We start from the raw sequence: 25,689 nt of genomic DNA, 5'->3' as shown, positions 1-25,689 counted from the left end.
AGTGACCCTAAAACATTTACAAGGAGACTTTGGGGTTGTGTTCAGCAAGTTTTGATATGAAATGCTTTTGAATTCCTCAAAGTCAACCCACAAAATGTTTTCCCTGTAGTGTTATTTCCATATCTTTCACAGGAGTTATGAAGGTAGGAGGATTTTGTGATCAAATATGAATGGGAAATGAATTCAACAAACATAAATGGATTTTCTACAGTAGACTTTTAAAGTCCGGGGACCTTGTAAAATTCACTGTGAAAAGTCAGATGGGATTTGTCACATACAGTGTTTCTCATATTATGATGACAGTGGAAAGCATTTTAATGAAAAATCCATAGGACTCTGTGTTTCTTGGAATGCAGCTTGGGAAATTTTTTGTTAATTAAAGCAAATTATGATTTCTAAAATAACTTCTTTAGGATGGATGATCTTCCTTGTTAGGATTTGATAATGGGCTTAAGGTAGTTATTTTAGAACCACGTAAACATGTCTTTTTCTTCTCTTGAATAAGTAGTCAGCAATAGGAATATTAACTGCCATTTTCTTTCCTCAAAATGTGGGCCTAGAGAATGAATTTTACATGATAGATTGGTGTTATGATATGATTGATTTGACTGTACCATGGGTCAAGCAATTCATTCTCTCCCTAACAAATAGCAGGTGCTATTTTTCCAAGGAAACCACCTACATAGAAGTAAAATATCTGTTTCAGGGCTGTCAAAAACACTATGCTATGGAATTCTACATATTTTATTGCTTTGTGCAGCTCATTCTTCTCCCAGGACTACCATTTCCCTTTATCAGAGTCTACAAACCAATAGGAGTGTATACATAGAGCGTTTGTGACAGCTGTTTATCTTGGATCCCATATTTCCCAGCTTTATCTCCCCGCTTCACCCCCTGTCCCCACCACTGCACATGTCCACATCGTTCCATACATTACCCATGCTCCCACATCCTGCTCTTTATATCATGCCTTTGTGCATGTGTCCATCCTGCTGCTTCAAATGTCCATTTTCTTCTTTCCTACTCATTCAACTCCTATTCATCTTCAAAGTCAACTCAAATGCCATTTCCTTCACGATTTCGCCTTCCTCCGTTCCCCCAGTGGTCAGATCCATCACACCCTCTTCTGCATCGTACGCCACTTTGTTTGCAACTCATCCCCTGTCACCATGGAAGTTCTCCAGGAAGCGGATCCTAAGAGGGAGTTAGAAGTACAAAAGGTGTCATAGAAAGGGAAATCTGTACAAGTAAAAGGAGGGAAGCTGGATTGGGCAGACCCCCATGCAGACCTGACAGTCTCTGCCAGACCAATGGGAGGCTCTGGAGCAAAGATGGCTCAGCACAAGAGTTACTGGGCTAAGCCTTGGTGCCACCACCTTGTTACACTATTGACCAAGCTATTCTGTGAGCAAATCATGAGCTCGACAGTGAGATGGAGCCTAAAGGCTCTAACAGCTGAAACCTGTCGGCTGCCCACACGTCACACAGCTGGATGGCAGGCAAGTCCTTTCCTGAAGGGTGATCTGAGTAGCACATCTCTGTGCCTGTCACATTTCCCATCATTTTTGTTGCCTGCCAGAGTTTTTATTCCTTGACCCACATGTCCAGAATATTAGAGGTAGATGGGACTTTGGAGCCCATACAGTGCATCCTTCACATTCCATTAGGAATGGAGACGTTCGTTACTCATACTGCGTTATAACTTCCCTGACTGTATGATCCATTCTGAATTGGATCCCAAATCAGAATCCAGTAGATCTCCTCCTTCTTTCCAATGACACAGATCAGTATATATACATATATCTGGCCAACCCAGGAAGCACTGCCTATTCCTGGGGGCCAAGAAGAATGAATATTGATAGCTGTAAAAAAAAAAAAAAAAAGAACATTATTAGTGATATCGTGATATCTGCACTGGGTCATTGTACTTCAATTATACATTTCCCAAAAAAGCAAACAGCAACCAAGAATATTGACACTTTAAATATTAGCCTTTTGTGACTTGAGGTCCCCACACAATTACAGATAATGAAGGGGAGCTAAAATCCTCAAAGCCAGATCCACTGCAGCCGTAGTTGGAAGCCTACGAACAAATGTTTGTAAAAGGAGGAAAATCAATGAGCAGAATGGGAATACATCGGAGCAGAGTCTGTTTCCCTTTCTGTTGATCAATCAGTCTTCCTAGAAGCTGCTGGGCTGTGAGGTTATCTTAGATGCATTTCCAAAGACCCTGAGCTCTTGGCACTTTGTGGTGAGCAATCTCTGTGCCGTGGGGAGCAGGGGGGCTTCACTCTCCCACCAGGGTCCACTCCGCTCCCGGGGTGATGAATAATGCCTTAATTACCAAACCCAGAGCAGGTGATGTCTGTCTTCTTGGTCCTCAGGGCTCTTGATTACTTAACTCCCTCCCTAAAAGGAAACAGTTTCCACATCAATAATTTAACAGAGCAATTAGGGGAATTTAAAAAGTATAATTAGACAGAATCAACTCTGTGTCCCTTGGGTATTCTGTCCCTTTTTCTTTTTCATGCTCCGTGCCCTCCCTCCCCTTTTTCTAAAGGATCATTTTGTGGGCATAGCAGATAGGAACATAGTTCAGTGTCTTTAGTCCAGGAGAGAGAGAGAAAAAAAAAATCAGTTTAAAGGAATGAAAGAAAGGAATGGAAGGTAAGCGCACACCCAGACTGTCTGAGTTCAGTCCTGGGACCTGCTGTTTCCCACGTATAGCAGCCTCAGCTCTCGGGGCTTGAGGAAGGCAAAGGAGGTAGGTTATTTGGGGCTGGAACAGTCCGTCATGCAAGAAGTCTCTGGAAATGGGGTTCTCAGTCCCCAGAATAGTGCCCAGCCAGCAGCAAAGTATGTGGTACCCCCATAGAAAACGACCTCCATGGACCAGGTGCAATGGCTCACGCCTGTAATCCCAGCGCTTTGGGAGGCCAAGGAGGGTGGATCACCTGAGGTCAGGAGTTCGAGACCAGGCTGACCAACATGGAGAAACCCGTCTCTGCTAAAAATAAAAATAAAAAAATTAGCCGGGCGTGGTGGCGGGTGCCTGTAATCCCAACTACTCGGGAGGCTGAGGCAGGAGAATCGCTTGAACCTGGGAGACGGAGGTTGTGGTGAGCTGAGACCACACCACTGCACTCCAGCCTGGGCAACAAGAGTGAAGCTCTGTCTCAAAAAAATAAAAAAGAAAAGAAAAAGAAAATAACTACCGTGAATGGCTTTTACTTTACTCTGATCTGCCTGGTATCCTCAGGTGAGGAGAATATATATTTTTTTAACCTTGAGGAAATGAAAATTAATCACAGCCCAACCCAATAATATGTATATTAAAAAAATTAAAGTTGCATCCAAGCTCAATTTGGTAATAAAAAAACTTGTGCTTTAAGTGTTTCCTTTCCCCAAATTCCCAGTGACATGGCCAAAGAAATAGTAGGAATAAGGAAAAAGCACTGTCAGTAATGGAAAAAGGACAATCACCATCTACCAGCAAAGAGCTCATAAATTCTCTAAGATACAATGCGGGGAAGTCTGGATTGAGGCAATAGCAACTGGGAAGTTGGGACAGGAGCCACTGAAAGAAAGCTTGTTCTCAGAAGGAAGCAGAAGGGACCATCTGCAAACCCTGGAACTCAGATGCTGGGCCCCAGGGAGGGTGCACTGCAATGCAGTGACAGAGGGCAGATTCTAAGACTGCCCTGTGGAGACAGCAAGGGCCAGGACTGAACAAGCAGGATTCAGGCCTGCAGATGGCAAGGTGGGTGCCTGGAGCACTGATATCCCGGTTTCCTAGGATATCATGTCAAGTACAGCTGGGGGCTTAGTGCAGCCAGCCTCAGGTCTCAGCCTTGGAGTACTAGTTCCTGTGCTCTCTCCCTGCCTCCTCCTCTTGGGATATTTATTTGACTTTTATTTTGATAAAGTAAATCACAGAAAAAAAAAAAAAAAAAAGGTAACATTTCTCTTCTCCCTTGCTCTGGCCCTGAACAGATTTCAACAGGCACTCGGAAAAACGGAAGCCCTTTCAGTCACAAATATGGACAAACACAGATCCACCTCTGGGGCCCTGTAAGGTCAACAGGAAGAAACATGATCAAACATAAAACTCGGTCTTTTAGAAGAACAGAGTCAATTGGAGGCATCAGAATGAATGTCCTCCCTTCCTGACCCTCTATGATACAGAGTTTCAGTATGAAATGGGAGAGAACTGGAGAAAATCTCTTAATTTGTTTTCTCCAGATTTCAGTCTGTAATTTGAAAAGGTTAACTGAGTATCATGCAAAAGTCATGAAAGTGGCCTAAATGCATCCTGATTCCAAGGAGAAAAGTTTAATCAAGGGAAAACAACAATATCAACAAACAAAAACCCTACAATTATCTAGATGACAAAAACAGATTGCCTCAGAGGAAAAAAATATATAATGCTGGCATTAGATGTCTTCCTTGAAATATTACGTTTCAGAAAGCGTTAGCCTCATATTACAGTTTTAAGGAAAAAAAACATTTAGGACAATAATTTTTAACTGTCCAAATTACTTTATATGGTTAAGGTATGAAGAAAGTTAAGGCATCACAATAAATGAATGAACTAAAATTATATCATAATAGGAGGAGTAAAAATCTGTGATTGTTATTTCTTATTTGTAATAGACACACTAAAACAAAATGAAATAAGTTTAAAAATATAGGATAGTCAAAGCTGACTTACCAGACTTGGGAGTATGCAGACACACTTACACATATACACTGCAAGACAGAAAAGAAAGGAAATAAAAGAAAGCAAGCTGGGGTCACAAAATTAGCATCAGGCAAAGTAAAATTCAAGGTAAAACATGTTAAATAAAACAAAAGTATCAATTTTTAATAATCAAGACTATAATTTATAGCTTGAGATTTATGAACCTTTATGTAGTAGATGACATAACCACTAACATCAAAATATATGACCTGAAAGCTGTTAGAAATGCAAGCAGTGAATTTTTAAATTTATTTTTACTTTTAATTGGAAACAATTATAGATTTGTAAGAATGTGAATACATTTTGCAAAAAGTTCTTATGTACCCTTCACCCAGCCTCTCCCAGTGTTATCACCTTCTATAGTTATTGTACCATACCAAAACCAGGAAATTGATATTGATAGAATCCATAGAACCTGTAGAAATTTTTTAAAAATATCACAGTACTGGTGGAATATTCTAATACATTCATTTGAACTTTTGCCAGAGCAATTGGAAAAACGAGAATAAATATAGAAATATCAAAAATGTGCTTAAGCCCGGCTCAGTGGCGCACACCTGTAATGCCAACACTTTGGGAAGCTGAGGTGAGCAGATCACCAGAGTCCTCAGCCTAGGCAACATGGTGAAACCTCATATCTACAAAAAAACACAAAAATTAGCCGGGTGTGGTAGTGTGTGCCTGTAGTCCCAGCTACTCAGGAGGCTGACTCAGGAGGATTGCCTGAGCCCTGGCGCTTGAGGCTTCAGTGAGCTGAGATCATGTCACTGTGCTCTGGCCTGGGTGACAGAGTGAGACCCTGTCTCAAATATATAGGCTTAATTTTGATCTGATTAATAGCTATCAGAAGGCTACTTATCTACAAACAGAAAATAGTCTTTTCAAAAGTCTGTGAAATAGTTGTAAAATGTGTATATACTTGGCCACAAACTCATACTCTGTAAGTGACAAGTAATAACAAAGGAAAAATAAAATTAATAAAATCAATATAAGGCTAAAAACTACTTTATAAAAATCTTTAAAGAGGAAATCAAACAAGCAGTTAAAGACCATTTATGTAAGAGCCAAATGATAACACTATATACCTATCATATTTTTACAGTCAGTGATGTAAGTAGAATGAATTCACATTTTTATGTATTTTAGTATTAAGATAGAATGAAAATGGATAAATAAGCATTCATGCCCCCAAACTTGAAAAAGAGCAAAAAGTAATAAAACAATGAGACTAGATATGGCCAAGAAATTATAAAATATACATTACATAACTCTACAATAATGAATTTAAAATATATCTGAAATAAATTCTCTACCGAAAGACACAAGTTACTAAAACTCTCTGTGGGAAACAAAGCAGGCATCTGTTATTGAAAGGCAATTCAAATTGAAAACAACTGATTGAAAACAGGCAAAAACTTACCGAGAGAAAACTATTGGAGATTTCTCCGTGTAAAACTAACTCTGACCTATTTTCTGTAGCACCCAGAAAGCCTCTCTTAGTGTGGAGGGCATGCATTCTATGGAAACTTCTTTCCAGGAGCAATAGCAATCCACCATTGTCAGAGCTGCCATTTCTCACCATCTTTGCAACATTTGATATTCAACACTATAGATCACAGGCACATTTACAAATGATTTCCTGCATCCTTTTGGTTTCCTCTTCTATATGACACCACCCTCTGTCTTCCTAATTTCACCCCAAATGTGGGCTGTCAAATATCCAGGCTTTGTCTTACCCATGATTACATTTTTTGTTTCAGTTACCTGATCCAGTTTCCTGCTCAAGAAATTAACTAGACAGGCCATATTCTTCATCTTTTCCTTGTTGTTTCACTCACTTTCCATACAACTACATGGCCAGATCTTCAAATGCAGATTGGGTTTATTTATTTATTTATCTTTTTCTAGAAAGGAAATCTTTAAGAAGAAAATAGAGAAAGCTTCACTTCGTCTTTAGTTTGATCCTAGAGTCTCAGATGCTGGACTCTTGAGACCTAGTTCATCCTCTCTCTTTTGTGAAATTCCTAGCTTGTGTAACTTCTCACTTCTGCCTTTGGTTCCTATCTTGACCCACTTCTATTTTTTTCTAAGCATGCAGCATTTCTCACTCACCCTAGCTGTCTGTTTTGGCTTGAATATGTGCTTTATCACTCTCAATAAAACTTCACTTCTGTGTTCTGGGGTTACCACAAACTTATGGCCAAAACTGAAAAGGTTATCTTTTGTACTTGCTTTTTTTGTTTTTTGTTTTTTAGGTTTTTTTGGTCTAGGAAGCTTGACTTGACTTGAAACAGCTTTGGTATCATTAAATATTATTTTGCCATTTTTTATTGTTTCAGTTTTTATGTGTTCATTCTTATGTCCCCAACTGACAGCAAATGGCCATTTTCTTGTCTAATTTAACTTGGTATTAACCATCTAACCTGTGTCATCTGTCTATAAAGTGAGATTTAAATACGCATTGCTTAATAATTGTCTCCTAAAATATATAATAAGCCCGGAGATGCGAGATTGGGCAGCTTTGCACATATTTTGCTATTTCCCTCAGTATATAGACTCCCTAATCTCCTAGATGACCTATGATATTTTGTTTTGATACTTTTATATTATCTAAGGTAGACAGAAATCACTAAACTTGTCTCAATAAGGTAGAAAACAAAGTGCCCATTAGTTGTTGAAAGAAAACCATACTAAATTAAGAACAATCAAACAAAAGCATACAATACAATATTGAAGAGAAATAGATTTCTAAATGGGAGACTGTAATCCATCTCTTAGTAATAGCACAGATAAACAATAGACTTTCTGAGGGTCAAGTCTCTCAGTATTGTTAACTTTTTTTTTTAACCATAATCCATGTTATTTATAGGCATATACATACACACAGATGAATATGAAATACATGTTTATGAAACAGTACTTTCTCTTACGCTATGTTGTCTGATTTTTTTTTTTTTTCTGATTCTATTTTACTGTATTCCACTTTTTAAATTCAATGTCGGTGGCAATTTTCTAAAGCAGTGGTTTTCATCAGAGGACAATTTTGCCCTCAGGAGACATTTGGCCACGTCTGGAGACACTAGTAGTTGTTATCACACCCTGGAGGGAGAGTGGAGGAAAGGGAGGTTGCTACTGGCATCTATCTATGCAGTCCAGAGATGCTGCCCAAATTCTACAATGTGTAGAACAGCCCCCAAACAAAGAATTATCCATCCTGGAATATCAATAGTGTTCGGGTCGAGAAACCCATATCTAAAGAGTTGTAGCCACAGATCCAAACACACTTCCCTCAATCCTAGGGTTACCAAGAAGAGAGGAACATTGCCTGTAACAATATGATAAAGTTCTTCTAAGAGGACTCATTAGAGCGATTTTTGTCTATATGAGGATCCCACAACGTAGGCCCATCTTTCCTATGATAATGCTTGATGTACTCTTTCTTCAAGTTTATATCAACTTGTGAGACCTTGAAGGCCATGCAGGGCACGCTGAGGTTAAATGTTAGCAAATACTTCTCTAAGCGTTCATGAAAGCGGATTCATCACTCGGGGCGATTAGCAGTGTTGGGTTAGAACTAATGAGCTTTGAGTGCCAGTAGTTGCTATGTGAGCTTAGTGGGGCATTGAAACTCAACAGCACTCAACTTCTTTCTGACCTGCCTGGCCCTCTATTACTTCAAAACCCAGCAGTGAGAAAACTGCTGAAACAGCAGTGTATTCCTCATCAGGCTAATTACTTCTTTTCCCAAGATCAAGAGTACATTTTGGAAGGGCTGACACATCTGAAAGCAGAGAACATCCTGCCTACTGGGGCAGGGAAGCTCAGGCAGTTTTTGTGCCCCTCAAAAGAAAGAAGCAATTAGCAAAGGATCTGAAAGCAGAACACAAAGCACGGGGACTTCTGATGGAGTCTGTAAACCAACCCGGCCAAGAGGCAAATGGTCACTCAAACTCAGAAGCAAGAGTTTGGGAGTGCTGCCACCACAGACAGCTGCTGCCATGTAGAAGAAAGGGTGTCAGTGGGACTGGGGAAGCCCAACAGAATGCTTGTAAACCATAGAGAATTTGGAAAGAAGCCCATGAAGTTGCTTTTGGTTGGAAGGTTTGAGGTTGTCAGAGCAAACTCTCAGCAAACTCAACATACAGGGATATTGTTCTAGTTTTCCAATGAATAAGCGCTTTAAAAATCTAAATGATCCCACCACTTTGGGAGGTCGAGGTGGGTGGATCACCTGAGGTTAGGAGTTAGAAACCAGCCTGGCCAACTTGGTGAAATCCCATCTCTACTAAAAATACAAAAATTAGTCAGGCCTGGTGGCAGGTGCCTGTAATCCCAGCTATTTGGGAAGCTGAGGCAGGAGAATCGCTTGAACTCAGGAGGTGTACTCCTTGCAGTGAGTGGAGATTGCGCCATGGCACTCCAGCCTGGGTGACACAATGAGACTCTATCTCAAAAAGAAAAAAAAATAACTGAGTGAAAATATTTGCATATTCTTCGGCATCGAGGATTGTTAGCTCGCCATGGACTGGTTCTACAGACATAGACTCTTTGGGAAATATTTCAGATGTTGCTCTGGCTAGGAGAATAGGGTCCTAGATTTTTGTTCTTATTCTGTTGATATAACATTGGGCAAGTGACTCTATGTCTTCTGACCAGGATCTTATAATATCTGAATGTACAGTAGGACTGATACAATTTTCAAAGGCTTGTTTCCCCTGAAACATACTGTAGATTTAAGAGGATTGAATGATAATGAAACTGTCCTAAAGTATATCAGGTTTTGTTTTGTATCACTGTTTAAGCAGACATTAGAAAATAATAGCATACTGGGAAAAGGAAAATTAATGAGTCAAAGCAATAGCATAAGAGACATGAAGAGTATCAATAGCAATAGCATATTCATTCTTTATTGATCGTTTACCAGCCTTTTTATTAATTAGAGGGTAGATGTAGGGAGGTGGCAGCAAGTAACTGAATTTAATTTCCATAACATGAATTTTCTATTCATTATTTATTTTCAATGGATGAGGAAACTAATACACAGAAATTAAGAAACTTAGGGTCAGATAGTTATCAGGAGATGGAACCAGGTACTTTTAACCCTCAAACCTGACATATTTTCATGCTATTTTCCCATCCTGCTACCTCTAATAAGTTCTATGCTTCACACAGGAGATGATTCTCTGATATTTTGGATGTCTACAGTTATTTTAAATGCCTGTCATTTGTTAAAACTATTGGTCGAAGCTTAATGTGGGGTGAGCAACCAAATCAAATCAATAGCTTGGAGTTCCTTTTTTTTTTTTTTTTCTAGACTTGGGAAAGATTAAAACAATAATTAAATTTTCTCCCAGAGAATTGGCATGAGTGAACAAAATAACCATACATCAGAATCCACTTACTTATAAAATCACTCAGCTATTTTAATAATCTGAAAGGCCAAATTAGGTCAATCTCAAGAAGATTAATAGATCATATGGCAGTTGGTTCTTAGTGTGGGTTAAAATTAGCAAATTATCATCATCATCATCATCGTCGTCATCATTGCTATTCTAAGCACTTTCAGCTTACAATACTTTTATACAGAACTTTGGATACTCTTAACAGTTTCTTCTATAGCTGTTCCTCTTCAAAATAGACATAATCATTATCTCAATGATCTCACCCCCGGCAGCTTTATAAATAAGGAAAAATGGGCTAAAATAGAGGTTAAGTGTCTCATTCACTGATGTTCAGCCTATCAGCGTGATAGATAAGAACAAAAGCCAACTATTCTCAAACTTTTTAGAATGTTAGTTCTGTAACCATTCAGACTTAATCTTAAGGCCCTAGGCAGCCACCAGGATCAAGTCTTATTTTCTTATCTATTTTTGGTGTTTCAAGAACACATTAAGGAGAGAAAATGGATCAAAGCAAAAACAGCAATTCAATTTCTTAGAGGGTACATCAATACTTTCAGTGTGTGGAAGTACAATGTTAACCAACCATTCCATTTCCTAGAGGTAACCACTGTTAATAATTTGTTATGTATCTGTCCAGATTTTTGGTAAGCTTATATTATATACAAATATAGCCTATCAGTTATCTAGGGCTAAAATAATGCTTCAGAACATTACCACAAAACCTCAGAGACATACAATAACAGTTATTTATTTTATAAGTCTGCAGGGTTTAGCTGATCCAGACTAACTTGGGATCTCAGCTGGCCTTGCTTATGTGTCTGTGGTCAGCTGTGGGTCGACCAGATGGCTCTGCTGATCTTGGCTGAGACTAAGCAGAGGAATTAGCTGGCTGAAGGCTGACCTAGGGAAAGCTTTCCTGGGATAACTGAGGTGGCTTTACTTTGTTCCATCTGCCTTTCATCCTTCAGAAGGCTAGCCCAGACATGTCCTCACAGTGATGAAGAATTTTCAAGTCTCTTCTTATAGCACAAGAGCTAATGTTTCATTGGCCAAAGCAAGTCACGTGGATAAACTAAATATCATGAAATGGGAAAACAGATTCCACTCCTGACACAAAAACTAGAAATTCCATGGCAAACGGCAAGGATAAAGAGAGGAATGAAGAATTGGAGCCGTCAACACACTCAACCTAATACTAAAACACATTCTAACTCAAAACATTTTTTTTATTGCCTGTTTTTACAAACATGAGATAGTATCTTATTGTTTTATGACTTGTTTTGTAACCTAATACTATTTTGGGGATCTTTCTAAGTCATTGGAAACAGATGTAACTCAATCTTTTTAACACTGGGAAGTGTTACATTATATGAATAAATTAGAGATTTTTTAGCAGTCCTCTAATGATGGATAAGCTAATAATAAAGTTACTTCCTGTTTTGAGAAGTTTGTTAACCGTGCTGCAGTAGACACCATCTTGCATAAATATTTGTATTTCCACTGTAATTTCTGTAAATTAAATTCATATAAGTCAGACTGTAGGATCCTTCCTACTTCACCCTCCAGCAAGACTCAGCCACTTATACTTCTCTGAATATGCCTCCATTTTCTCAAGCACTAATCTCTTATGCCTCCATTTTTTCAAGCACTTTTCTTCTAGAATCCTTCCTCTCCCAGTGGACCCTGATAAACTAAAATAAAACTTTATTAGAAAATAAATTTACAGCCAGGCACGGTGGTTCATGCCTATAATCCCAACACTTTGGGAGGCCGAGGCAGGCAGATCACCTGTGGTCAGGAGTTCGAGATCAGCCTAGCCAATGTGGCAAAACCCCATCTCTACTAAAAATACAAAAATTAGCCGGAGATGGTAGTGGGCGCCTGTAATCCCAGCTACTTGGGAGGCTGAGGCAGGAGAATTGCTTGAACCCGGGAGGCAGAGGTTGCAGTGAGCCAAGATCATGACACTGCACTCCAACCTCGGCGACAGAGTGAGACTCCTTCTCAAAAAAATAAAATACAATAATAAAATAAATTTCCATATAATTGATCATTAGCTCCCGTTCTCTATATCTGACTCACTCTGTAACATCTCAAGTTTATAGATTATGCAAATGATTGGGAGGTCACTTGTGACTCTACTTTTATCATCATTCTTGTCTTCACTCAAGCACTTCTGTGTTTGTGAAGCTTTTTCTAAATTCCTTAGGCAGATTCAGTACTCCTTCTGTGAACATAAACATTCCCTTATAGTAATTTTCCCATTGAAATACATTTGTTATTGTGTCTACCTGCCCTCTAGATAGTAAGCTGTTTGTCTCAGGGACATTATCTTTTTATTCTTGTAGCCAATAGGATGCTTGGCCAAGACAGACATTCAATAAATGTTTACTAAATAAAAATTTTGCACTTTAGGTCAAACCTAATGTTAGTCATCTATTAATAACATTCATTCACTAAATATTTATTAAATGTGTTCAGTGATTTAGATATGTTTGAAATGAGAGTGTGGGTAGAATGTGAATGTGCCTAATTGAAAAGGGATGATCTTTTTAGAGTATCTGATGAAATTTCAAATTTTTCCTTCAGAAAAACGCATATATGCTCATTTCCACACTTTTACATACACTTACTGTAAGTTCACTGTTTCCTGATACTCATTCTTGGAACTCAAGTTAAGAACCTCAGCCTTAGGTGGATAAGAACATGGCCCAATGTCAGACTTAGCTGTGCTAAGGACAGATTTTGGGAACTTGAGGTTAGACCATCTGTCATAACCTACGCATTATAGTCCTTCATTCTTATAATAAGTGTACACGTGGCCAGAATATGGATTCTGTCATATCTATATCTTCATCTACATTTTGGCTATCTTGCCTACCTCCTAAAATACGCTTGAGACTCATAATATTTCGGGTCATTGATAATGAGATAGCTACAAAGACAGGGAAACCACAAAGATGTCTCATCACTTGTTTGACATTTCTACCATAATTCTGTGTAAATACATTGATCAGTTTGATTTAGTGGGAGAAAGAAAAACTTTCCAAAAAATCACTGGATTGAAAATATAACTTCTGCATTAAAAAAAAAAAAAAAAAAAAGCTTAAGGTATATTTAGATCAAATAAAACATCAAGATCTCATTCAAAATAATAGCAAAAATTAAAATATTTAGAAAAACATCTCAATAAGAATTGTGTACAACTTGCCTGTAAAAAGCTTTACTGAGGCTTCACGACTTGGGTCTAGGCAAAGAGTTCTTACACATGTGATAAAAGCATAATCCATAAAATAAATCTATAAATTGGATTTCATCAAAATTAAAAATCTTTTACTCAGTCAAAGACACTGTTAAAAAAATGCAAAGTCAAACTACAAACTGGGAAAATACTTGGAAAAACCTCCTATCCATCAAAGGACTTTTATTTTGAATATATAAAGAACTTTTATTTATTTATTTATTTATTTTATTTTATTTTATTTTTTTTGAGACAGAGTCTTGCTCTGTCACCCAGCTGGAGTGCAATTGTGCAATCTCTGCTCACCGCAACCTCTGCCTCCTGGGTTCAAGTGATTCTCCTGCCTCAGCCTCCCGAGAAGCTGGGATTACAGGTGCGTGCCACCGTGCCTGGCTCACTGTTTGTATTTTTAGTAGAAATGGAGTTTCTCCATGTTGGCCAGGGTGGTCTCGAACTCCTGACCTCGTGATTCACCCGTCTCGGCCTTCCAAAGTGCTGGAATTATAGGTGTGAGCCAACATGCCTGGCCGGTGAAGATATAAAGAACTTTTAAAACTCAGCAGTAAGAAAATAAACAGCCCCATGTAAAAATGGGCAAAAAAACTGTAATAAACATTTCAACAAGGAGGCAATTAAACACATAAAAAGATGTTCAACATCATTCATCAATAGGAAAAGGTAAATTGAAACCACCATGTGATACCACCACACAACTATTAGAATGGCTAAAATTATTTTTAAAAAGTGACAACATTAAGTGCTGACAAGGGTGTGAAGCAAATGAAACCCTCATACATTGCTTTTGGGAAATGAGAAATGGTAGACCCCCCCCTTTTTTTTTTTGAGACGGAGTCTGGCTCTGTCACCCAGGCTGGAGTGCAGTGGCGGGATCTCGGCTCACTGCAAGCTCCACCTCCTGGGTTCACGCCATTCTCCTGCCTCAGCCTCCCAAGTAGCTGGGACTACAGGCACCCCCCACCACGCCTGGCTAATTTTTGTATTTTTAGTAGAGACGGGGTTTCACCATGTTAGCCAGGATGGTCTCTATCTCCTGACCTCGTGATCCGCCCGCCTCGGCCTCCCAAAGTGCTGGGATTACAGGCCTGAGCCACCGCGCCCAGCCGACACTCTTTAAAACAGTTTGGCAGTTACTTATAAAGTTAAACATATACTTGTTAAATGACCCAGTAATTTTGCCCCTTACTGTTTAGCCTAGAGAAAAAGTTTGTATTCACATACAGCCTCTGCAAAATGTTAATAACAGTGCTAGTCATAATTATTGAAAACTGGAACTGACCAAGATGTCCTCCAGCAGGTGAATGGATAAACTAACTGTGGTGCGTGTAGGCAATAGAATACTATTCAGCAAAAACAGAAACAAACAAACAAACAAAAAAAACAAAACGGAGCAAACTGGTTGCTCACAGTGGCTCATGCCTGTAATCCCAGCACTTTGGGAGGCGGAGGTGGGGAGATCACCTGAGGTCAGGAGTTCAAGACCAGCCTGGCCAACATGGTGAAACCCCATCTCTACTAAAAATACAAAAATTAGCCAGGTATGGTGGCACATGCCTGTTATGCCAGCTACTTGGGAGGCTGAGGTGGGAGAATCACTTGAACCCAAGAGGTGGAGGTTGCAGTGAGCCAAGATAGCGCCCTGCACTCCAGCCTGGGCAAGAGAGGGAGACTCGTTTCAAAAAATATATGTTATTGCAATTTTATATGTCTCAAATCAAATGTGAAATTTCCTGTTCTACTCTTGAACATTTTTCATTGAATGCGTTTTCTTCCAAATACATTGAAGAATTACACAATATTTGAATTAAATCCTATTTCCCTCTTCATTTCCATTTGAATTGGCATTTCATAAAATACAAGTACTAGTTTGGGAAGAGATGACTTTTTACTACCTTTAGTTCATTAATCTAGGAAAATTATATGACTTTCATTTCCACAAATTTTCTTTTATGTTCCTCAGTAACATTTTTATTTTGTTTTATATTTAAATTAATATTTAGCAAAATTGACATTTCTGGAGGACAGCTCTATGAAGTCCAACATGCGTACTGATTTGCATAACCAACACCACCATCTGAATGTAAAACAGTTTCATCACTTTAATCTCATGCTATCACTTTGTAGTCTTACCCTCTCCTCATCTCTGGCAACGTTTCCTCAAAAGGAAAAGCCATACCTAGAAACACGTGACTTCACGTGATCCACCCTCCTTGGCCTCTCAAAGTGCTGGGATTACAGGCATGGGCCATCGCGCCCAGCCAAACTGCAATAATTAAAAGAGTGTTCTACTAATGCCAAGGTAAACATAGAACAGTATCAAAACTCCAAACACAAAATGAAGGATACATAGCAACTTAGTATATGACGTAGGTGGCATATCAATACTGGATAAAAGGACAGGTACTTGTTCATAATTTTAAAGTATATATATTTCAAATTTGACTTTACATAATTTAAAGTGAATTAAAAAATAAAATACAAATCAAAGACGGATATTTATTTAATATTAAGATTAGAAAGACCTTTCTTAGGAAACATTATAAAGGAAAAGCAAAAGTCATAAAGAAAAACATTGATGGATTTAAAAATATTTTTAAGAAACACTATGAACAAAAAAGAAACAAGAAAGGATAGACTGGAATGTTTGCTCTATAAAAGACAAGGGATAAATATCATTAATATAAAGAAAATGAAATCTAAGAAAAAAAATCCCGTTAGAAAAATATAGACAAAACAAACATAACCAGAAAATGTCTTTGAAAATCATAATCTTGATAAACATCTGGGAAATGCTCTAATTTAAAGCATAAGTACAAAAATATTTTTAAAAATCATTTCCCTATGCTTACTGGAAGCAATTGAAATATAATACAAAGTGTTAAGGACTGTATGAGAAAATATATACTTTAATATACTGAAATAGAACCAAAATATTTTAATATATTAAGATTCAAAGACAAAATATAAATACCTTCATAGAAGTTTTACGGTATGGCTCAAAAGCTTTTAAAATACTCATGCCTTCATTTCTACTTCAAGGAAATAATTAAACGTGTGAGTCAAAATGTTTGACTTTAGAAACAACTCAGGTATCCAATAATAAGGGATTCACTGAACACTTTATGGCATTTCATAAAATAGGATACTGCGCAGCAATTTAAAACGAAGTAGATGTGTAATTAATGACAGGAATGGTGTTTCTATTTATTCCAAAGTGCAACAGGCAGTTTAGAATAGTGCGTGCACCATATGATTTAATTTTATAAATAAAGTATTAACCTACAGCTCTGCATAGAATGAGATCTGCATGGATGTATTTTTAAATGCTGTATCTGAGCGGTGGGTGAGTAGTTTTACTTTCTAGAATTTTGTGCTTCTCTGAATTTTCTAAGTTTTCTATAATGAACCTTTTTGGCATGTAGAATTTTTTAAATGTTGTTGAAGTTTAATTTTTTTAAAAGCCCATTTGGACAGCCGCTATTTTCCGCTGCTCCCCCCCGAGCCTAGCCTGTTGCGTTTTCCTGTGCTGAAAGAAGAGGGGTTTCTGTTCGCTCACACAGATGTGAGGCGTCTGCAGCGTTTCTGCTGCGGTGGAACCACCTCGCCCGCGTGAAGTGCCTCATCTGGAAAGTTCAACCCCTGACAGCCCCAGGCTTTTTTGGAATGGACAGCCTGTCTGCCGGCCTTGTTTTTCTTCACCATGACTTAGCTCTAAGTCCCGGTGTGTTTTCATATGGCCCACCCTTTACATTTCAGGTCCCTGGACAAGAGCACAAACGAAGGCCCGCATACCGTATGTCTGAACCTTTAAAAAGTTCTAAGTCAAGCTAATAAACTGTTAAATGAAATGCATCCTATTCTCCTATTTTGACAAATATTCCCTCCTAACAACAAAACAGAAAAATACACATAAATCTATTATTTTTCTATGTCTGAAAGTTGGCAAATTACCAGAAATGACTCAATTTAATTATTATTGCTCATTTGGGCATTTTGTTGATGGGCCAGCAATGTTGGGATGAGTAATAAAACAAAGACATACGCAGATCACGAACTACTACATACTCACGCGTACAATTTGTTTTTTTATCTCTTAATTTCAACAAAATGCTAATTATGCTACCATCAAGATTTTGAATACTAATTTTTTTTTTTTTTTTTTTTTTTTTTTTGAGGCAGAGTCTCACTCTGTCGCCCAGGCTGGAGTGCAGTGGCGCGATCTTGGCTCACTGCAAGCTCCGCCTCCCGGGTTCACGCCATTCTCCTGCCTCAGCCTCCCGAGTAGCTGGGACTACAGGCGCCCGTCACCACGCCCGGCTAATTTTTTTTGCATTTTTAGTAGAGACGGGATTTCACCGTGTTAGCCGGGATGGTCTCCGTCTCCTGACCTTGTGATCCGCCCGCCTCAGCCTCCCAAAGTGTTGAATACTAATTTTGTTCTACTGACAGCAATGGTCTAAAGCAGGAGGTGAAAAATGTTTTATGAAAAGGTCCAGATAATGAATATTTTTCAGGCCACGTGATCTCTGTTACACGTACCCAGTCCCGTGTTTGTGGTTCAAAAGCAGCCAGAGAGGATACATTTGCAAATGGACGTGGCTATGTTTCAATAAAACTTTACTGACAAAAAAAGCTGATCACCACCGCTATCCAATCCCAGAGCACTTTCATCTCGTCAAAAGGAAACGTCATACCTATTAAGCACTCACTCCCATTCCCCACTCTCCTTAGCCCTTGGCAACAACTAATCTGCTTTCTGTCACTATAGATTTGCGTGTTCTGAATGTGTCATATAAATGGAATCATGCAGTTTAAAAAAACTAGCTGGGGTTGACCTGTGGGCCATAGTTGGATGACCTCTGATCTAAAGAATTTTTGAAGTGTAAGTATACAAATTTGAACATATTTTGATCAAAAAAAAGTAAATGTAAAATTTAAGAAATGAAAGTTATTTCCATGTGTATTTAAAAGTTATCTTTATTTCTAAAATATTCCAAGTTATCTATCAAAATTCAAAGACAAAATGTAGATTCTAATTAACAAATATAAAATTTTGAAATAAAAATTCTTTTAAATTGACTTCTTATTAATTTTTAAATTGTAATTAAATCTCAAACATATTTATAAAATTAGAACTGTTCTCTGTTCTAGCTTTTAACATCCATCTAGTTGCCACTAGCGTCAGTACCATACTTCAGCTGTTTCATCTGGACCTACATGTTTATACATGTCAGAGTGGCATCATTTGCTCCATTATGAAATATGCCCCTCCACCTCCAAGTGCAAATGTTGTGAGTACTTCTATAATGTGTTAATATCTTCAGGACCGTGAACTGGATTAGGAGGAGAAGCAGAGAAATGAGCACTCAGTAATGCTAGGACATGATACTTTTACTTCAAGACGCTATTTCATGCTCTGTGATAGGAAGCCCTGGATAAGTTACTTAATTTGATTTTTTTTTCTCTTAGCTAACTACTTCCCTCACCCAAATCCTTCCCCAGACTGGAAGCAGTGTCTGTCTGCTGCAACACAACCCCTGTATGTTCTCAGCATTTGGACCTTTTGTTTTAAAGACACAGGGCAAGAGGTTTGCCGAAGCATTTCCCTGGGATTTAAATAGGAGAGTGGGTATTTAGGGTTTCTGGTTGCACTATGCTGATGCTGGAGTGACAGTTTCTGTAATAAATTTGTGTGTGTGTGCAATTTGTGGGAACTTCCAAATTGTGGGACTTAAAGCCAGAGCCCTTCTTGCCTGTGTCCCTGTTGGATGGATGGTTTTACTTCTTCTTAGTGGTGCGTGGTACAGCTGCACCAAGAGGCTGTGTAAAATGCGCACTCAGGGATGGATTTCCTAAAGTTTGTTTTGTCTGCATGCCTCATTTCATGATGACATTATTAGGGTTTTATATCATAAGAGTAATGAATAAGAGATTATTTTGGAAGTTTGTTTTGATCTGTATGAGACAAAATGTTTCTCCTTTTCTACTGTTCAAAATCAAGGACGTGGTGGCGGGTGCCTGTAATCCCAGCTATGCAGGAAGCTGAGGCAGGAGAATTACTTGAACGGGGGAGGTGGAGGTTGCAGTGAGCCAAGATCGCGCCACTTCACTCCGGCGTGAGTCACAGAGCAAGACTTCGTCTAAAAAAAAAAAAAAAAATCAAGGACACTGAGATATTCACACAGGGCGAGGATGGCAAATTTTAGAAAGAATATCCTAGCAGTTCAAGACCCCAGACTCCTGCCAAAATCATAGCTGCAAGTCACTTTTCCTGGTTCAAACTTGCAAGACGTATTGATTTAGCACCTAGTCTGTGTCCAGAACCTAACAAGTAGAATAAAATAAACTGACAGAAAAATAAGGAATGAACAAGCAAACAACAAAAAATACCACCATTGCCAAAATGTAACAAAGAACCTTTCTAAAATTTTAGATTTATCCTCATCATGTTTCTTTCTCAGCTTCCCCACTCTCCTTAGATTGTTGATTTCCAAACAAGGAAAAGCACATTTCCCCCCTTATCTCCAGCCGCACATATGCAAAGACCCGATAATTCCAGGCTGATGAGAGCTCTGTTCCGAAGCAGCTGCCCGCAGTTGCACAAAAGCCGATAGCACAGCTCTCAAACTAATCATTTATAAAACTCCTGTCAAGAGCCCAGATCAGCCTAGATGTTGGGTTTGCTGCGGCAGCCACCAGAGAGCCAGGAGAGGGGCCTGCCCTTGGCCCAGACTCTCCCCACTTTGAATAAGAATTCCATTCTCCCCTTCTAGATGCTGACCTCATATCATGGTTATGAGAACCAGGTAGGCTGAAGAAAAGCCAATTCTTCCTTTAATCAGGACTCAACATTTAATATAACTTTCACAGTTCAGAAGCACTACAAGGGAATTCCACCCACGCCCCCAAGATGGATTTTGTTTTTCAAGTAATTAAGCCCTGGGCACATTATATTTCTAGAATTAAGGCAGAATAATGTAACTTAGAAAGAACAGTGAGCCAAGCATCAGAAGACTCAGAATCTAAGCCTGGCTTTTTGTGTTCTTTTGGCTGAATGACTTAGAACAAGCTCCTTCTCCAACCTTTCAATATCCGTGAAATGAAGCAGCTGGATTAGGGGGTTTTTAAGGTTTTTTCCAGTTCTAATTTTTAGTGGTACTGCTTGGAAGAATACAGTCCTTGCACTTTCCTATCTCTGGTAGATTCTAGATTCTTCTCTTTTTTCTGCTATCTTCTTAGTCTCTTCTCTGTCTCCTTGTAACCTATCAATCTCTCTCTGTCTCTCTCTCTCTCTTTCTCTCTCTCTCTCTTGCACCCAAATACACACGTACTTCTAAGGGTTTGTAAATATTGTTCAGGCTTCAGCTCCTAACTAACTTAATTACATTTTATTTCTGCTATGTATTTGTCATCATTTTTGTGTATACATTAAGAATAATTCTTTAAGACATTTCTATTCTGACTGATTTTAGATGGCCCCGCATTTTACTGAAATACACTAACTTTTTCATTCTTGTGCTTTTAATTTTTCTCTATCTATTGCTCAGTTGACATGAACTTTCAAGTTTGTTTGTTTCCCAGGGTTACATGGGTGTTAAGTTTTTTAAACCATTGCATATCTGAAAATGTCATTTTGATATGTCATCAAATGAAATAAAACTTAGCTGAGCATAAAGGTCTTTTTCCCTTTAAGCTCTTCTCCACTTTTGGCACTTATTACTGAAGGCTAAGGCCCAACTCCCCCATCTCCTCCTTCATTTGTCAGTAGCCTAGGTGTTGTGTTATTTGTTTCTCTTTCTGTTTAAATGCCAGGAAGTACTTTCTTTTTTCTCAAACTCTAAAAACTTGCTAGTATTTTCAAAGTGTGGATCTCTGCCAGGGCCAGGACCAGGGTCAGGCAAGAGTGGCACCTAGGCTAAAAAAAAAAAAAAAAAAAAATTAAAGAGATGCTTACTCTCAGAGTAGGAAATCTTACTTTTTGCTTGGTACACAAAGAATGTTGGAAGTCCAGAGATGGCCCCACGGTGGGGAAGAACAACGTATTCCTACCTTTCCCAGGTGGTTTCTTAGGCTCTGATCGTCTTACAGATTTTGGCATAATTAGGTTGTTTGTGAACTTTAGTTTTCAATGTTGTAAGGTTATTTCTCTAGATATTATTTGATACTTTGATAGGACATTGATAGAAGCACACCAGCTCCTAGGAGACAGAAACCACTTTAAAACAGAATTTGGGACAATGCATACCGTGTTAGAAATGGTATTTTACATCTTATGAATTACATGAGTTCCCCCAACGAAATTAACATAGAAAGGGGGATCAGGGGTTGAAGCAATGAGCCTTGGAAGTTACTGGTTTATTTTTACTGTTTCTAAGAGTCAATGAAAGAGAAAATGTGTGGAATTGCTTGGGAAACTCTAAGATCCAACAGAAACATAAAGCGTTCTTACTTGAATTTAGGAGCTCAAAACACTCTTGCCCCTTGTCTCCCAGGAAGATCTGACCTGACTACAGATGGATTCGTTATCTTTTCATGAGGCTCCCCCAAATTAACGATCAAGAGTCCTTGACTTTTCTCTCCTCCCCTAGAGTCCAGGGAACCCTGTGCTGTTTTCTTGAAGTAAGCTTTGGTACATATTGTGTCATAAAGACTAGTGAGAATAAGTATCCAGTTTTTTTTTTCTCTCTCTCTTTCTTCTTTACCTGGTCGTTAAAAGTTTTAAAAGGAGCCTGCTATCAGTGACACTGGTCAGTGTCCCAGCCTCTCACCCTGATGTTTAGCTTATCTTGATGATGATTTGGTTCTTAGAATTGCATATCCAGATTCAGTTAGTGTGGGAGCTGGTTCAAAAACATAAGTCTTCCTACCCACAGAAGCCAATTCAAACAACAAGTAAAGGGAGTTTTCTTTCCATCCTTATAAGTCACGTTTTCGGAGGGGTCCCACGTAACAACAGCAGGAAAAGAAATATTAATGTGAGTGGGACTCGGCCCAAGGGATGGCGAGCTGACAGCACGGAGAGTTTCCAGCAGTTTCCCCTGCTCCCAGACACACACCATCGAGGACCCACAGGAACTACCTTCTCGCCGTGGCCATGAAAAGAGCATGTTTTTCTAGCATGTTCTGCTGCCGGAGGCTTCCAAAAACAGACACACAGTTCTGTTTGGTTGTACAGACTTTAAAAAAGTACATGTTCATGGGCCAGATTTATTTATTCCTCAAGGCACATTACCTTTGCATTACAACTCAGGGACTTCCCTTTGCAGGATGTTCTTCCCTTGCAGAAGATAGCCTTTGAAAAACATATGATGTATATTACCTGTTCGCAAGATTTCAGGAAGGGTGATTTGCATTCAGAGATGGATATGTAAAGAATGCATTTAACACTCGTATGTTTTGGCAGAATGTCAAAGAAGGCCAGGAACATCAACTAAAAGTCACTCTGATGTCCCTGACTGTTTCCGAAGGTTGAAAGAATATGCACTTTAGAGCTGGATGGACCTGGGTTTTCATTCTTGCCCTATTAGCAACCATGTGTGCTTGGATAAGTCACATTATCTCTGTGAGCCTATTTCCCCATCTGTAAAATAAGGGGAATAATTCTAGCTTTTCATTTTAGTTGTGAGACTCAAGAAATAATACATCAGACCTTGTGCTACGGTAAATGCTCAGTAAGTGTTCATTTTCTTCTGTCTTCATTATCTCTTCCTAAGGACCCTGAACTTAAATTTCTGGCTGCCCTGGATCTATTATTTTTAATGTAGTCCTATCCATGAATTTCATCTTCTGACTTTGACATTTTTCTTTCTTTTTTTTTTTTTTTTTTTTGAGATGGAGTCTCGCTCTGTCACCCTGGCTGGAGTGCGGTGGCACAATCTTGGCTCACCGCAACCTCCGCCTCCCGGGTTCAAGCATCTCTCCCTCCTCAGTCGCCTGAGAAGCTGGGATTACAGGCCTCTACCCCCAGGCCTGGCTAATTTTTTTTTTTTTTTTGTATTTTAGTAGAGACGGGGTTACACCGTGTTGCCCAGGCTGGCCTCGAACTCCTGAGCTTGGGCGATCCGCCCGCCTTGGCCTCCCAAAGTGCTGGGATTACAGACATGAGCCACCGCACCCGGCCTCCTGACTTTGACATCTCATTTCAACGTGTCAGGCACAGAAGAAGCACAGGATAGACGTGGGTCTCCTTCATCACTTGCCTTGTGGAATATAGTGAGACCTCTCTGCTCATAGATTTCCTGGTCTTTCTGCTGCTCCCAAGCCCTAGGGATATATCAAGTTCACTTTCATTTTAACTAACCTCAGCACTTTCTCTTGGCATCAGTTATTTGAACTGCATTCTTTCAGATCTCATTGATTTTGAAATCAATTCTGTTGATGCAGAATTGCCCTGTGTAATTATTTATACAAATCGCTTGATGTGATTGGTGGAGCCATACTTCAGAACACAGCAGCATAATGCTGCACAGAGCTTTAAATACAAGTTAAAAAGGAATTAAAGTCTCACTCCCTACATGAAATCTTAGAAATGGGAAGTCCTACCGACATTGAGGACAATACACTTTTTTTGTTCGTGAAGAAATCGAGGCCAGGAGAATGAAAGTGATTTGCCCAAGATCACACAGCTTATTAATAGCAAAATCAAGGCTGAAATCCTTATTACTATTCCTGCTTTTGAGTTTCCTATAAAACTATGTTGTCTTCATGGAGATACATGATCCATCTGTGTCATAGTTTAAAATAAAACTAATACTATTTTGTCTCCACTAGAATCCTCATGCAGAAATCCTAACTTAAAAAAAAAAAAGTAACTGACTCTACTGAAACAGAAATCCAATTTATTTATTTATTTATTTATTTATTTATTTATTTTTTGAGGTGAAGTCTCACTCTGTTGCCCAGGCTGGAGTGCAGTGGCGAGATCTCGGCTCGCTGCAACCTCCGCCTCCCGGGTTCAAGCAATTCTCCTGTTTCAACCTCCTGAGTGCTGGGATTACAGGCACATGCCACCATACCTGGCTAATTTTTGTATTTTTAGTAGAGACGGGGTTTCACCATGGTAGTCACGCTGGTCTCGAACTCCTGACCTGGTGATCTGTCCACCGCTGCCTCCCAAAGTGCTGGAATTATAGGTGTAAACCACCACACCCGGCCCAAATTTTCTTTTTTGACGGGGAGAGGGGACCACTTTCTTCTTCAAAATAATTGTTCACTTTAATAAAATTTGTATTATTTTCCACCTTTCTTTTTTGAAAATGTCTACGTTGTTTCAGTCATAAATCAGCTATCTAGCCTCACCGATTATACTCTAAATATTTCTTTTGTCCTCACCCACCCTGTCTTTCCCACTGTCAGCACCCTAATCCAGGTCTTTAACTCCTCGAGCTTGGATTCTGTTGGAAGAGCCCCCTAAAGTATTTAACCACCTGCAGTCCTTTCCTGCTCCAAACCTGCACACTGCTTCAGATTTAATATATCACTGACATTAAGCAAACCATCATCTTTTTTGGTCTAATTTCGTACAGCTCCCCAGTTCAAGCAGACAAATTTCTTCATCTCATCTGTATTCAATTCAGGATTTAGTTCTTTCAGGATCTTCACATCTACCTTCTGGATAACTCTCTCAGGTTCCCATGTTTTCCATCTGTTGAATTTGCTCCATTGGTGCCATTGTCTGTATATGATTTTTGTAATCCCCTTTGGCTGCTGACTTTCTCTTACCCACTGCAATAGAAATACTCTTGCACTAGGCATTGGGAGGACCACCCATCACCTTCCATACAGTGACTATGAAGACGTCAGCATACTGCTCAGCCTCTCTGGACCTCAGCTTCCTCGTCAGAAAAACTAGGGAATGTAATTACCTACCTTACCTCTTTTTTGGCTATATAAGGATTAACTGAGAAAGTCGTCGCCCAAATGTTTAGCAAGAGTAACTTGTTCTTCACTTCTCTCTTTTCTGAGTTCACACTCTTGAAACACATCCTCCAGGTTACACTGCACACCACTGTGCTCATAGTGGTCCATGTGAGGGGCAGCTGCTGTCCTTATCATTTACCTGGGGTGATGGAGAAGCGGTCTTGGAGAGGACGCCTGACTCCTAGGTATATGATCTCCACTCCTTCTCCCTTGTGATCTGAATTTACACAAATTGGAGACACAGTGGGCTTCGTAAATACCCTTTAAAAAAAAAAAAACATGCTTTTCTTGGAGCATTATGGGATATCGGTCCATTTATTTTTTATAAGCATAGTAAAATCTTTATTCAAGTACAACATAAACATAAA

The 25,689-nt window shown here is 39.1% G+C and overlaps 1 protein-coding gene and 1 long non-coding RNA gene across 2 annotated transcripts in view; one reads left to right on the top strand and one right to left on the bottom strand.

Annotated features, from left to right (window-relative positions):
- The window catches only part of HS3ST3A1 (heparan sulfate-glucosamine 3-sulfotransferase 3A1), a 102,949-nt gene that overhangs the window by 66,784 nt on the left and 10,476 nt on the right, over nt 1-25,689 (top strand). The gene's annotated exons all lie outside the window — the stretch shown is intronic.
- Nucleotides 1,740-6,710, bottom strand: LOC103878654. The gene is made up of 4 exons (XR_004179347.1): nt 6,506-6,710; nt 4,712-4,749; nt 2,345-2,409; nt 1,740-1,862 (listed from the first exon to the last, which is right to left on the bottom strand). It is a non-coding gene; the product is annotated as an uncharacterized LOC103878654 (long non-coding RNA).

Source organism: Papio anubis, chromosome 17 (assembly GCF_008728515.1).
Source record: "Papio anubis isolate 15944 chromosome 17, Panubis1.0, whole genome shotgun sequence".
Lineage (NCBI taxonomy): Eukaryota > Metazoa > Chordata > Mammalia > Primates > Cercopithecidae > Papio > Papio anubis.
Note: the sequence above shows the minus strand (reverse complement) of the source record. Positions and strands in the feature narration are given on the sequence as shown.